General features: G+C 35.5%; 1 long non-coding RNA gene across 1 annotated transcript; it reads left to right on the forward strand.

Annotated features, from left to right (window-relative positions):
• The first annotated feature begins 1,154 nt into the window (after nt 1–1,154).
• LOC140145472 (uncharacterized) lies at nt 1,155–16,552 on the forward strand. The gene is made up of 3 exons (XR_011858068.1): nt 1,155–1,392; nt 11,815–11,946; nt 14,447–16,552. It is a non-coding gene; the product is annotated as an uncharacterized lncRNA (long non-coding RNA).
• Nucleotides 16,553–16,943: the final 391 nt, after the last annotated feature.

Genomic DNA, 16,943 nt, shown 5'->3' on the forward strand with positions numbered 1-16,943 from the left:
GCAGGCTGACGAAATGTATGAGCACCGTCGTACTTTAAAAGTTTACACGGGAGAGGAAAAAATATGAAAATAAATAAATACATGATTAAATGAATAAAACAGACAAATAATAAATAAAATAAAATAAATAAATAAATAAATACAATTAATTAATTAATTAATTAATTAATTAATTAATTAATTAATAATTAATTAATTAATTTAAATTAATTAATTAATTAATTAATTAATTAATTAATTAATTAATTAATTAATTAATTAATTAATTAATTAATTAATTAAAGAAAGAAATAAAGAAATAAAGAAAAAGAAAAGAAAAAAGAAGGAAAGAATGAAAAAGAAAAAAGAAAGAAATGAAAAAAAGGAAAAAAGAAAGAAAAAAAAGAAAGAAAGAAAGAAAGAAAGAAAGAAAGAAAGAAAAAAGAGAAAAAGAAGTAAATAAATAAATAAGTAAATAACCATGGGCTCATTGTTTTAGTCACTTATTTTATTGTTTCCAATTTTTGACAAATTACAAACATTTTGGAACATCTGTCAAATTTTTGGAGTGGGTGTGTTGGGGTGGGTAGGTTTGGTTTGTCGTGATGTCGTCTTTCCCTTTCGATTAGAGATTTCGCTTTTTTTTACAACTTCTGTGTACAATTAATTATATGTTGTTTTCTTATGAATAATGAATCCTCTTCATGTTTTGTGCTTCTTGCCTTGTGCATTCTCTTTACTGGACACAGATCATCTCCAATCTCCATGTATTTTTATTTTAAAATAACTTCCATGATGTGTGATTTGATTGTATGAACAGTAGTTGACTGGTGGTTATTATCTTTGTACCAGAGGATGTAAGTTGTCGGGAAATCTCCTGGGTTTGTTTTGGCTTGGTTCTATCTCCGGGCATTTTCATGCTTTTCACAGGAGTTTTTCGTGGCTTATATCTTTGTAATGTGTTTTTCCCCACCAGACAACATTTTCATGTTTATAGTGTTAGTGACGTAAAAAGTCCGGATAGGCCTATAGGCCGGATTTATTAAAGGAAAAAGCAATTTTCTGGGATAATTTTTTTAGATAAATATTTTTCTGGGATAAATTTTTTTGTGGGAAAATATTGGCCCTCATGGTATACCGTATAATACATCCCGTTTGGCGATTTTGCCGAACTGCACGTTCACCCCGTTTCAGATACAGGCTAACAGGAAGGCCGCGCGATGTCAACCGAGATTATCATGATTATGAGAAAAAGTCGTTCATCATAGAAAAACGGTGGGATTTAATGGCCGTGTGTCCGATTTATTATCGTCTACGACTGTGGAAACTGTCCAGAAACTGCAAGTTCGTGTTAATCCCGTCAATTTACGGGTCTTATCATTCAGAATGAATCGGGTAGGACGTCTACCGTAGGTAAGCTTAAAAGTACTTGTTACTTATCATTGTGTACATTGTATGTGTTGTAGCCTGTAGAATATAGCCTGTAGGATAGAGTCCCATGATAAAGTTTGCACGGGGCCTATACATGTACAGATGCATGCGAGATGCAGATGTTATAATTATTATGCTAGGCAACGGGCTACTAGGCAAGCAGCTTTAGATTTCAAAGTTGCATCAAACTCAGTAGTCATGGACCAGGGCAGGCTAGTACAAGGAACTTATACGATGTCCTCATTCACGTACTATCTGTCCATCGTATTAGTCTTGCCAGCAAGACTTCAGTCTTTATCATAAACATAATGACATCTACGGACCTGAAGTCTTGCAGCGGTACATAGGGATGCACTGTACGTTTAAGAAATCCAAACTTCAAGCATCAAGAAATATATCTTGCATTTGTCAGTTTTACCTCAGAGATTTTGTAGACCCTCTCTACACAGTGCAGAAACATCACAAGGAGAATGCTGCTCAATATGATAAATCCAAATCATGAAAATAAAGCAATTTTGCAGAGCAATATTTTGACCACTTTTGCACTAAGTAAATTACTCCATGAAGATTGCAGGTTTTGCCAACTCAGGGAATGTTGAACACACCCAAAAGATGAGATCAATGTAGATCAATTATCTCAACTTTGGTATGGTAGTATAGTACAATGGGATTAAAATCATCCATGTACGCCCAGACTCTGGTACAATGGGATTAAAATCATCCATGCAGGCCAAAACTGTCCTTGAGAGTTCCTCGTCTACATCCTTGGAGCCCAAAATGAGCCCACATATTGTGATATTTCTTATTTGTGGAAAAGATATAAATAGAGTGCACTATAACTCAGTATGCCGAGTTATAGTTACTAAACTATCCATCGTATAAGACTGTCCCCGTAAGGCAATGTGGTGAAGGAATATTACACAGTCAAGAATAGGCTCCATCATTTTTTGTTCTGATCCCTCCCAGTCTCCCAAAACATCAAAATATCAAAAGCGTTGCACATTTACTTACTTAAGACTGTCCTCGAAGTCCATGTCTGGGTGTGTGTGTGTGTGGGGGGGGGGGTCATTCAACTTATGATGTGTCATGTGTCTGTCTACTGGCATTGCTTAGTATGAGTTATAAAAATGCACTCAAAATGAAAAAGGGATATTTTCAAGGGTATAAAATTCTGGGGTCATTTGGTATAACATTTTGAAAAAATTTGTCATTTTATCCCAAAAATGGAGCAAAATTTTATATCATTTTGTTTCTAAATAAGTTTTTGATGATAAAATTGTAGAAAAAGAAGGTCATTGGCCATAAGTCACTCACTACATTTGTTTTGTACACTACACCACACACCGCTCTCCCTATACACACCCACCCCTGTGTGTGTTTGTCGCCAAGTCCGAGGACATTGTGCTTTGCTATCTAGCCGAGGACGTGTGTATGATGTTTTCATCGCCTAACCGTGGACTAAAATGGCAGATTTGTTGTGTGTATAATACGAAACGGAATTTTAGCCATCACCTACATGTACAGACGGTAGTTTTTACACGTGGGCTGTTTCACAATCAGGGTACACAATCAGAGTATCTTAATGTGATTGTGTTAAGTGTTAAAGTAGTTTAAATATATCAAATTTTCAAGTTCTAACAATTATTTAGCCAGTTAACCACTGGTTTTTTTTCAAATATTATTTTTTAATTGGATATATCAAGGAAAATGGCCAAATACCAAAGTTTACAAACAGCATTACAATGATTTGATGTTGCCTTTTTTCAACTCCAAAGTTGTCTAATAATATTGCTGACAAATAGAGCTTTCAAATGATATACAGATTGTATATTATTTAAACATCAATATTTGGCAGAATCATGTTAACTGATGGAAATGGCTCAAATATTGAATTTGACTAAGGGAAGTTACTTGCAAGTTTACCAAAACAAGTGAAATCTACACAAATATGCATTTACATGAAGCAATGGGTTAGTATCTTGTCTCATGGCAAGTTTGGCGGTGATGCTACCTAGCGTTTTTGAGATATGAAGGAAAATGTGTCAAAAAATGTCCCCTCCTTTACATATTTTTGTTGCCTATTTAGAGCATTAAAATCAAAATAATAACATTGACCAAGTGGATTTTGCTATTTTTATGTCTGCTTGTGTCCATCCCATATTTCTAGGTTCACTTTTCTTTAGTTCAAACAAAGACAATCCTATTATTTGAATAAAATGCAAAAACCATTGATCGTAAAGGAGGGGACACATTTTTTATGACAGGTTGAAATCTTAAAATTGGAATAGCAAATTATTTCTCCACAAATCACACTTAATTATTGTCAGCAGTTCCTATTATGAAATTTAATTAGTTTTCACCACTCTATCAGTATGGGAATATATAAAATTGGACAAAGTCATGATTTTGTATTATCAAGCGTAAAGGAGGGGACATTTTATGATGTGGCAAAAGAAACAAATCTATAGTGAATTTCAAAAATTGGTTCTTATCCCTACAATGGTTGCACCTTAAGCTATTAAAAATGTAATTTAAAAACATGGTACCTAACTGCAAAAATATATTGCAGATAGAATAATGCTGTAAAGGAGGGACATGTTTTTTTGACATCACATGGTAACACTCGTCCCGACTCCGCCACTTGATGTACAATCTTGATTTTTGGTACTTTGAATCACAAGATACACATGAAACTTTTCACCCATTCTGCACAATTTGGAAGGGCTTTAAATTGATTTATAGTGCTTCATAAAATCAAATGTAAAGGAGGGGACATTATTTTGGAGATTTTTGACAAATCTTTCTTTGGGTCACATTTTTTCTGTAATTCAAATATGCAAATGATTTTAATTTCAAAACTTAGGTGCCTATAACTACATTTAGAAAAGTCACCCAGTAGTAAATTTAAAATTCATTTACTGTATAAATTACAGCTTTCCAAATGTGCTTTTTGAAGATGAAACATCAAAATGTCAAAAAAAAGTGAACGTTTCACCATATAATGAAAAAACTAAGGCATTTGTGTGATTTCTTTAATGTGTGATTTTAAGGGGAGCAGACATACTTCATTTATAAATTAAAAGAAATCCTTCAGCTTCTTTCATAAAGCAGTAGGATGCTAAGAAACATGGATTTTGAAATGTGTACCCTGATTGTGAAACAGCCCACGTGTGGTCCTCGGTTTCAGGCAAATAGCGTTATAAAGCATTTAGCATGCATTTGAGGTCTTTTGCAGCAGTTTGAGATTGCGGACTGTCCTCGGTTGGAAGTAAGTCCACAGTTTAGGGTGAAAAATCTTGTGCGTGTCCTCGTTTGCCCGCAAACACGTACGCACCCTACCAAACCCCACCCACCCCACCCTACACTTTTAACAGATCAAAGACTCAACACAACTCAACCAACCAACCAACCAACCGCGCGTACACACACCCCTTCAAAGTTCCATACCCATGAACAGGTAACTCCTGATGGCAAAAACTACTATGTCTAGACCACCTGTATCAGACAGCACTCACAGCAGTCATGTGGGGCTATCTGTGTGTGTGTGGCACACTACATGTAAACGCACAGTGAACTTGCACCCAGGGACTAGAGAAGCATACATGTAAATGAATTGCAATGTATTCAAATATATTATAGAAAATAACATCATCATCATCATCATCATCATCGTTTATCATTCTCGTTATCATCATCGTTATCATCATCGTCATAATATAAATAATAATACTAACATAAATTCACCTGTAATTCTAAACATCTTTTCAAAATTGTCCCACACAAATGTGCACCCTACAGCCATATTTCAATTTACTGAGCTGAGATGTATGGTCCAGTGTGCATGTTTCTCCCTTTCAAGATTGGATTGGAAAGTTCCATGAAAGAACTTTTAGATATTTTTATGTAGTCCAAATAAAAATAAAATTTGCATTTAATTATCAATTATTTCATTAATGATAACAATAATATATGATTCTAATAAGTGACAGATAAATCTAAATAATTTGGTGGATATGCAGGATATATGACAGATCACAGATTTGACAGCCCCAATTAATTTGTAAAATGGCCAAATAAGTAAAGTCTGAGTTTGAGATCTATTTTGACATTTTTAGATAATCATTTCACATTTTACATGGATTTAATTGGACTGGACTCGGACCAGACTCGGCTTCGAGTCCGAGTCCTTTTGTGTCCGAGTGCGAGCCGAGCCGAGTCTTTTGGTGTCAGAGTCCGAGCCAAGTCAGAGTCCAACAAAAAGTGGACTCGAGTCCGAGTCCGGACTCGCACGATACATTATCAGTACCGGTATCCGGTAGTGAGTGGTACATGTTTACGTAGCCAATAGCCATAGAATTGCAACATAATCATGATAATTTAAACGATTACCTGTCAAATGAAAGGGAAAGAGTGATTTGTGAGGTTTGTGGTATATGCATTTACATAGCTGTTAAATATAAAGGGTTCACAAAAATAACTCCCCTAAAATTACAAAACGTTTTTTTGCATAACTTGACATACATTTCGTGGATTTGAAAAAATTTAAAAACCTGCGAATAAAGGAATTGTTTTTCTATCCTCCCAACGTTCTTTCGTCTGACAATCTTTTTGTTTTGGCTAAAAATAATCACATTTTCAAAAAATGATGCTTTCAAAAAAAGTTGCACTTTTCAACATCCTCATTTATGTCAAAATTGGCTTAACAACAAATCATTATTTTGCACTACGTGATGGTTGCATGGGTGACTAAGAGTTCAGAGACAAAAAGGTGAAGGAAAAAAAAATTAAATCAATTGTCACATTGATACCGAGAAAGTTTTGTACATTACATGTTGAAAAGCGCAACTTTTTTTAAAGCATCATTTTTGAAAAAATGTGATTATTTTTGACCAAGACAAAAAGATTTTGAGAAGGGATAACTTTGGTAGGGTAGCAAAAAGATGCCTCTATTCACAGGTTTTTTAATTTTTCAAATCAACAAAATGAATGTTAAGTTATGCAAAGAAATGTTTTGTAACTCCTAAATTGATTTTACCATTTTTGACACACCGGCTCAATAAAATCTTCTAGAAAAACCCCGTACATGTCAATTAGTCATTGTTTTATACTGCAAGATGATTGCATGGGTGACTGGGTAATCGTATACATAAAAATTAAAGAAAACAAAAACACCATTAAATAAATCAAAACAAAGATATCGAGAATGTTTTTGTACATTAAATGTATGTAGGATGTGGAAAAGTGCAACTTTTTCTGAAAGCATCATTTTTGGAAAATGTGATTATTTTTGGCCAAAACAAAAAGATTTTTTAAGGAAAGGGAGAACTTTGGGAGGGTAGGAAAATGATCCCTTTATTCACAGGTTTTTGGATTTTTCAAATCAACAAAATGTATGTCAAGTTATGCAAAGAAATGTCTTGTAATTTTAGAGGGGGAGTTATTTTTGTGAACCCTTTACATGTCAACAATCATTCAGAACGCAAAATATTGTAACAACCCTTTTTACCATACAAAACTGCATCAGGGGTAGCGCTAGAACTAAACACTCCAGTGTCCGCAGCGACCCCCAAACTTGTAGAAAATTAAAAAGTAGGGGCTCTGGAGTACAGTTTGGTGAGTCTGAGTTGCAAAAATGCAGCATAAATAGTATGTCTGCAATAGCGCTAGATTGAAAAACTGGGGGTCTGCAGGGACCCCTGAACTTGTAGAAAATTTTTAAAAAGGGGGTCTGAACTCTATTTTGGTGGGTCCGGGACCCCCAAAAGCAACCTAGCGCTACCCCTGAACTGCATAGACAGTCTTTAAATGCAGTCGAAGACAAATGACTACTTAAATAGGCAGTCGTACCATAGAGTTAAATGCTTCGACTGCCATAGAAAGCAGTTGAAGACATTTAAAATTGGCAGTTGCACTTGCATTAAATTATGCAGTCATGTAGTTTAGCCTGGCCGGGAAAATAAGTAAACTAGAGCAACTGTGCCCTTTGCAAGGGCACGCAAAGGGCACGAGGTAAGTTAGGTGGATGATTGTGACGATCTGATCAAGCAGCAAATGCCAGCAATACTGTGCTGGATAAGATTAATTTTGATAAGACTGTTTCATTAATTGCCATTTTAATACCGTATTCATTCCAATAAGCGCCCATGCCCCAATAAGCGCCCATCTAGGGTATTTCCAATTTGCAATTGGGTACCATTAATGTTGAAGTGACAGATAGACAACAATACGATGTCGATACAGTGAAATAGCTGGAGGACTACAAGTCCTGTGTAAACTTGTACTTATACATATTCTGCATCAGAAAAGCTACTAGTACTAGAATGTCAAGGACCCTTTTGTAACATGCGTAAATTCCTCTCTAATAGACGACGCCCATTACAAAAAACCTGGTAAACCCGCTAAAAATAAGCGCCCACCCAAAATGACTTTGTTAAGCGTCCTGGGCGCTTATTGGAATGAATACGGTACCTTGATCGTGAAAGCTGCCATTTTGAAAACTTGATCTTTGACCTCTGTATAGCCCCTTAATTACCTTAAATGAATTTTAAAATATTTAAAACATGTTAAGAATGTCATAAGGATCATTGCATTTAAATTTCACCTAAATTGAAGCATTTTGAAAACTTGACCTTTGACCCCTATATGACCCCTTAATGACCTTAAATGAATTTAAAAACATCTTTAACATGTTTAGAATGTCATAAAGGATCATTGTGTTTAAATTTCAGCTCAATTGGAGCATTTTTAAAATCTTGACCTTTGACCCCTTTGTTACCCCCTAATGGCCCTCAAACTTGAACAGATTCAAAATAGGCAGTCATGTGGCATGTATGGAAGACAAAATAGGCAGTCGAGAGCTATAATTTGCATACCGGGTACGTCACATGATCACCAACTGCCATTTCAAATTTGCTGAGGCAGTTACAAGCAGTAGGCCTAAGTGTAAGAATATTTTGGATGTTTTGGGGACTATTTTAAATATAATTCAGACATTAATACACTACTAATACAGATGACTACAATAAGTCAATAACTGTATGAATTGGCAAATTTGAGGCTTACAGATATAATGCATGTAGAATAGATGGGTAGAAATTTATATGCTAATGATTATTATTTCTTTCAGATTTCCTTTTATAAATTAAGCGCATACTGCCAGCCGTCCAGTGCATATTATTTTCCACAAGGTCCAATACACACGCTTGTTGTCACGCGTGTATATATGCCATGGTAACAGATATTTTGCAGCAAGCACTTGTACAAGCCTGTACAGTCATTCATGTATGAACTTTATTAGTTTCAGTGGCAACCAGGGGGGCAGATTCCCTCAATTGCCAAAGGCAAAATTCCCACTTTTTTTGACCCAAAAAGAAACAAAAAAGAAAAAATAGAGGTTTTTTTTATGTCTTCAGTCAATCAAAAAGGGTCAAAAAATGCAGACATGTACATGTATGTAACTATGTATCATGGTGCAAATTAATTAATGTGGTGCAGCAGGATAATTAATGTACTCATGTACTCTGGGCATATATTTATTTTGGCAGGCTAAAAGGGAGTGAGCAATAAAGTTTGTTTTTTTTGGGGGGGGGGATCATCAAAATATGGGTTCATCAAGCCTTTTGGCAAAAAATTTTAAGAGCCATTATGGAAATAATACAGCTAATCATCCAAAAAGTAAGATGGGATCTTGTTGGCGCACATTTTTATTGCTGGTCACAGTTCCACTTTTGTGCTGTAGTACACAAAGTATGCACTTTGATCTCTATTGGGCCTGTTAAATTGTCGTAATCATGTCGGACGGAATTTGATAGCAAATATGGCTGTTATTTTTGTTCCAGAAGTACTGGACTGGTTTAATTTTACCTGGGTATGGATATGGTACATACATGTAGCTATCATGCTATGGCAGTATTGTCTGAAAACTCTTTGATGGCTTCGTGTAGGACGGGAAAAAGTGACCATGTCGGACGGAATCGATAGAAATGGGGTTCCCAGGCTTTTGACATTCACATTGATATTCTATCGAAACTTACAACAATATTTTATAAAGTCACTGCCAAATAGTCAAAGGAACATTCATAAATTAAATTTCTCATGCAATCTTTATTCAACAATCATTGTCATGGAAACGGCAACATCTCAAAAATGGGCCATGTCGGACGGAATGCATCATGTCGGACGGAATGAAATGTTGACTTTTTTGGCAACTTCTCAAAATTTAATATTTTTTACCTGCATTATAAAGATAAGGTCATGTATTAATGCTGTGTATACTTATATAAAGTATTGACCTCTATTTATTTAAGATGTAATTATGGAAAAATTGACAAATTCCGTCCGACATAATAATCAATTGAAAATTGGTCCCCAACTTGCGTAATTTTGAAACTTACTTCTTAGAAATGAAGTTACAATACATTTTATGTAAGATTCATATCTATTCTTTCATAAAATAAACTTTTTTTTATGAAAACTACAAGATTTCTTAACTATTTTGACGTTTTTTTCATGGGTATACAAAAACACAAGCATGTCGGACAGATTTTTTGGAAACAAGTAACAAGGGCTCCTTGAGCACTTATAATCTTTCAATTGTTTTATTTTTTTGTACTTACACAATAAATACACACCTTATAAAATAAAAATAAAAATTAAAGCCATATGTCATCATCTTTAGATTTCTTGCCATTTTAAAAATGTAAACACTGAATTTTCCGTCCGACATGCATGAATTTTCTTTTCTAAGAAGTGTTTCCTGTAAAAACTGCACAAAATTGTATTTATTTATTCCTGTGAAGTATCCATGAATTTTTAAAATGTAGAAAATGAATCAATAGTTGTTTTAGTCAATTACCTTTAAAAAAATGGACAAATTAAGGGCTACATAAAAACCAGCATGTCGGACGGAATTGTTTACAAGGGCACATTTTGCATTGCCCCATGCAGGATAATGGCATATTTCACACTTAACAATGACCAGTTTCATCACATGTACTTTCCTGCAGTCTGATTGAACAAAAGTAGGATGTTCTGCTGTACAATGTACTTGTACACAATATGCAAATTAGCCTAGGATAAGGCTAATGAAGTGAAATGATTAGTTTCCAATCACATTTTTTTTCAGTGAAATATGAGGCCATGATTTTAAATTCATTATTTTGGAAAAATTCATTATTGTCAAAACTTTTGTATATGGCTATTACCTATATATTGTTGATGAAAGACCATCTCAAAACGGGTATTAATGCTAAGATCATCATTACAGACATTTTGCAACAGATTCAAAAAAAATATCTGAATTTTTTTTTTAAGTGTTTGCAATTTTGTAGTCACTTGAAACATGACGAGGTAAAACTGCTGATTATGATCAGCAGGGGATGTCAGACATTTTGAGAGTTTCAATTTTGATTATTGCCATCTCAATTTGCAGATAATTGACTTTTTTATGAAAATAATGAAAGTTTCGGTCAAACTGAAAAGGCAATGCGGGCGGGTGACGGGAAACTAAGAATCAACTTTCATTAGCCTAATCTGTGCAGAACAAGGTGTAGCACATATGTGCAGACTGCAAATACATGCTTTGCACAGGGCACTGTGGGATGAGCACAGTCTTTCTGGCTTCTTTTACATTATTTTGTGTAATTGTAAATAGACCAGTATCAGGCAAAATGAGCTTCTGATCGATGTAGAGCGAAAACTATGTTAACAAACAAAAACATACCTGAGACCATAATACCCGCCTCGAGTCTCAGTGCCATACAGAGTGCCTATTTTAGCTACGAGTCATTTAGTCTATAGTGGCATTTATTTCTTCAACATTTACCTTTATAAGGGTTGTTTTACAATCAGGGTACATTTGGGCTGAGCACCATATTGTGCCCTGTTTCAAATATTATTAGATTAACTTATGATTAAAAGTTGCCATGCCTAATTATTTGATATCAGAATGACATTCTTCGTATTCAGAATGCAATTCGATATGTCTGATGTGCTCTAATGTCCCAAAATAAATACTGTCCAAACGTTCATACCCCAGCCCTTAAGATAATGAGTTAAAACAAATTTTGAATGTTTTTATTTGTTCAATGGAAAAATATTTGCATTCTGTGAAATGTGAACTGTTTTATTCAACTCGGTAACAGCCTTGTTGAATGGAACATTCCATATTTCACTTCATGAAGATATTCATACCTTTGAACTTGTAAACGTTCAATGCTTGTATACTAATCATTTATCATGTTTATAGTACTTTAGGCTAGGCCTCCCATGTAATTTTGGGGTAGGATTCTTACATATTATCATGATTATGGTAAGTGCAGCCCAATTTCAGAAACCTAAAAACATGTTTGTTCTTGTAAAATGTTGCCACATTTTAAGATCTTATTTTTGAATTTTCACAACTAGGTTTCAGTGATGTCAACTTGAAGTGAACTGTACAGTTACCACTTTCAGGAGATGTTCATTGTGACTTCAAATCATGGTGTATAGAGAACTCAACTTATTAACTGTGAACCTGACTGAAATATCAAAAATCTGGTATGTACAATGAGTTTAGTAATCTTTTATTGGCTAATAAAAAGGATTAGGCCACAAAGGTCTAATGTAAATGAATGTATACCTCACTTTAAATGGTCTATTGATGGTCCAGAATACTTAGTCATTGATCCCTGTCTAGTCTAGGTTTTCACAAGTTGCACTTGCAGCTCAGGGGCTATTTTAACGTGCCTCCTGGCACTTTCGTGCAGTGAGATTAAAAATCCGTGCATTGAGAATTCAAAATCCGTGCTTAAAATATATATACGCCATTAAGATTCAACACTGTGTTTTGGGCCAAAATATTACTTGCTAACTTTTGCACGCTTTGCGCACACTGCTGGTCCATCAAATACCAGTCGTCACCTTCATTTTGAGCTGAAATAGTATGAAATTGAACATTTTTCGTGTGCTTCGCGCGAAAATGTCCCAGTATCATCGGCACAAATTATGCTTGTCCTCGTTAATGCTTCAACATCTTATGTTCCGGTTTGAGGCCAGAATCATGACAATTGTTCAAACTTTTAAACCCATAAAGAGCACACCGCTAAATCAACGCGTCATTCGTGTAACCCTAGTGATTAAAAATACAAAAACTGTTTTGAGGTATTTTGGGCTGCTCTTTGGACTAATAAAGGATAACCAGAGAGGGAGTGGCGTGTTATTGCTTAAATAAAAGTGTAAAACCTATGCATGAATTTGAATCGCCATTGCCAAAGTCGCATTTGTACAATTATCGAGAAAATCGGTCCGCGAATTAAAAAGTGGGCAGAAACAGGATTCCAGCCTCGAGTTCAAGCCAAAAACAGTGAGGGTGTTGGTTACGGGCTTGTACTGGGAAAACGCTAATGTAAAACATTCATCGATTTGTAATTGACTGGTTCATATTATTAAATATCTGAGATATTGCCTAAAAGGCCTCCAAACGAGTGAAAATTGACATTTTTACGTGTATTTCAATGGGGCGATTATTTGTTATAGTGCGCTACCTAGTATCAAAATTTGTCACTTTCGCGTCGTGCTTTGCGCGCATTTGTTCCGGTAAAGTAATTGTAGTCCATGAAGTAGGCCATTGGGTCGACTTGGAAATATTATTGTGCTCCCCTTGGCCCAATAGCAAGAAGGTAGCCTGGAATGGCATGTAGGCGATAATGAGGCAAATTGATAACCCCTCCGGCTCAATATCGGGACAAAATCGATCAAACATACAGTACAGTGGATCTGGACCTCTTCTTTTAAATATTCACCATAATTATGGAAAACTTGGTGTGAAAAACAGGCTTAACAATGGCAAATGCGCCTTTTCTAAACCTATGCTCGAGGAATCCCCTTTATGATTATTGAAAAATTGAAAGATTTTGTTAATGCGCAAAATTTACCCTCATTATTGCCATATTAAAATTTAGTATTATAATGAGGGAGGGAAGTTTCGAGCGCTAATCGCGTCATAAATTGTAGGGTATGAGCCTCCACCACATGTGTTGATGGATTGTAGACATCCCCGGGGCTCCTAATACCAGGATAAAATTAACCAAAAGCTGTAATGTGCATCTTTTTTTTGGCCAGGTTTTATGTCACAATAATTATCCACATTTGCCTCATTTTAACATTAAAATTGGCGTATTAGCGGGTCAATTTCAAAATGTTGCCGCTCCCCACCTGGCTGGTCAAGATGAGAGACTTTAACGTGTGATTTTTAAAAAATCTCGAGCACAGGCAGCGGAAGCGGGGGGAGGGGACTTCCCCCTAAACATTCTAATAAAAGAAAAATTAAAGCAATATTTGCCCTGTGAATCTTCCCTTCTAGTCCGAAAAATACTGTGTTTTGGACCAAAACACAGTATTCGCACGCATTGGCCCCACAATGCCAAACTTCACACCTTCAATGGGGGCTAAAATCAAACCGGCACAAAATATGTTTGCATCTCTAAATTCTAATACTTCCGCCACCACTGCTTACCAACGTGCAGTGACTTTTTTCGCCTAAAATAGCCCCTGTTGCAGTTGCAGCTGAATTGTACTTAGCTCTGTATAAATATGCACAAATCAAATGTGCGAAATTCAACATACAGTAGTCATATTATTTCAACTTTACTGGATAATAAATTGAGTATCATAAAAGCATTCAAATTTCATAGAATCATTCTTTTTCTAACTTAGCAATTTGGGGCCTGGAAATAGAAAGTTAGGGCCCTGTGATAGTAACTTAGTAACTTGGGCCCGACTTAGTAATTTGGGTCACTGACTTAGTAACTCAAGGCCCAAACTTAGTGACACAGGGCCCCAACTTAGTAACTCAGGGCCCCTAGTTACTAAGTCGGGCCCTGAGTTACTAAGTCTGGGCCCAAACTACTAATTTGAGGCCAAAACTACTGAATCAGGCCCAAGATATTTTTTCCTTCCATGACACTTTGTGGGCTCAGTAGGTTGTTCAATTTAATATTGGTGAGAAACATGTATTAAATTTAAACATTTTTAATTGATATTTTGGTTTATTTTACAGATAATATTTGTACTGGAACTGGAAGGAACCACCTGCAGCAACACAGCAACAAGCTAAGCAAGAGAAAGATCGAGATGATGATATGTGTAAACTTCCAGGATCTGTGGTGTAAATCGAATTTAAATTTGAGGGAAAAACAATTGACAGAAAAAGACAACTTGTCAACAACTTTGCAGGTAGGGCCTACATGTAGGCCTACCTATCAATTAGGCACTAGTAGACATCACCTGATGAATTTGACCGACAGGGTTCTTCAAAACATTTTGTGCAAGGATGTGCCACTGCCACACAGACTAATGAATGCTGACATTTAAAAAAAAAGCACCAAAATTTGCCTAAATTAGGTGCTTTTAAAATTTGCAATATAATACACATTTTATGGCAAATGATTAAAAATTGATATACAACAGTCCTCGAAGTAAACTTTCTAAATCTAATGATATGTACTTAAAGTATATGTAGCTGGGATGAAAAGCCGACGATCCATTGAAAATTTTGACCGTTCGTAAATTTGTATTGAAGATATGGATTTTTTTCCCCAAAACACAAAAAATAGGTCTTTTGGGGAAAAAATGTATACCTTCAATATGAAAGGTCAATATTTTCAACTGATCATCAGCTTTTCATCCCAACTACATACACTTTAAGTACATATCATTAGATTTAGAAAGTTTACTTTGAGGAGTGACTGTTAAATATCAGAAATTTAGAAAATATCAAATTTTAATGATTTGTCATAAAATTTGTATTATATCGCGAATTTCAAAAAATCAGAATTATTTGATATCAGAAGGACATTCCTCATATCCAGAATGCAATTTAATATGTCTGATGTACTCTCAGCTCCCACAAATAATACTGTGCAAACATTAATATCCCATTCCTTAAGGGATCTAGAATGAGCGTTTATGGCATTTCGACAGTATTTTTTGTGGGACCTGAGAGCACCTCAGATGTATCGAATTGCATTCTGAATACGAAGCATGTCTTTCTGATAAGATGAGTGGCAATCTCGAAACTCTGCTACAGAAGAATTTTAATTCTAAAGAGCTAAAAAAAGCTGAAAACAGCTAGCAAAAAGCTGAAATCAGCCAGCAAAAATCTGTAATTTGGGAAGATCCTATACTTTTGTATTAGCAAGTTAGTGTACCAGGTACAAAAAAGTTGAAAATCAAAACCAAAAAAACTGAACTCTCACACATCCTGAAAATAATAAATCACAGTTCTGAAAATAAGAGCCTGGAGGTGTTTGACAGTCTGAGTCTGTCTCCCCTTTAAACCGTTACTCCTTAGCAGGAGCGTAGCCAGCTTTCTTGGTCAGGGGGGGCAAAATAAAATTTTTGGGGCACAGACGAAAAAAATTGCAGTTACATCATACAATACATTAGAGACTGTATGTCTTTGAGCTTCCCGAAAAGGGCTTTATTGGGATGATGTGCGCGCGTTGCGCGAAAAAAATGGTAGGCTATTTTACACTATTTTCGCCCATTATCCGGCTAAAAAAAGGGCTTTATTGTTACAATGTGCGCGCGTAGCGCGAACAATTTTGCATTTTACACTATTTTGGCCCTGAATTTTGCTAGAAAAGGGGCCCTTTTTCTTTTCCTTTGCCCTCCTGATTTTCTCTTTCATTTTTTGTCAGAGGGGCACTTTTTCTTTCATTTTTTTGTCAGGGGGGCACTCTGCCCCCCTGTCCCCCCCCTGTGGCCTCTCACACCCCTGATAGATAGCAATCAGCATAACATTTTCCATTTTGGGTCCATTTTGATTCCTGTGAGGCTGTGACACACCGCGGTAGGGTGTAGGAATATTTTCTGGAAGAATAGACACCCCCGGGGAGACACCCCTGTCCTAAATCAACAAAAACATTGAAAGACGAAAACACCTTTTAATGTTAAGCATGCATATTCAACCAACTGGGGCGCAGCAAGCGGGTGGACGAAGTCCATGGGCTACGTCCCTGATCTTCAGAATAATACACTGCCAGTAAAATTGGTAACAAATAAATGTTCACTTGTTTTAGGTGTTATACTGTTACATTCAACTTTGGTGTATTTTTGGTTTGAATCATATGCTGATTGCTGACCACATGTTGGAATACTTTGTGCGTGTTTTGGCATCATGTCAATCATGTGTTAGAAAAATAAAAATACACTGAATAAGAATACAAATTTACATAATATGTGTTTGTTTTCGTGGTGACTGTGACTAGAAAAATAAAGTGACAATTACCAAATTAAAATGTAATCTATGTGTTTGTTTTCAATTCATGGTAACTGGTGTAAGGACTGATCAATATTGGACTAAATTAATGGGTGAGCTTTTTTAATGGAACGGGTGATCGAACATGAAAAAAAAAAATATACACGTTTGTAAAATTTATGGGAAAACAATTTTAAGCAAAAAATGTCGATGTTTTTGAGCTAAGGCCAAATAAAAAAAAAACATGTTTCACGTCCCTCCCACTTCCTTTTTTGAGGTTTCTTCAAATATATTT

This window comes from Amphiura filiformis, unplaced genomic scaffold, assembly GCF_039555335.1.
Source record: "Amphiura filiformis unplaced genomic scaffold, Afil_fr2py scaffold_310, whole genome shotgun sequence".
In the NCBI taxonomy this organism is placed as follows: Eukaryota; Metazoa; Echinodermata; class Ophiuroidea; order Amphilepidida; family Amphiuridae; genus Amphiura; species Amphiura filiformis.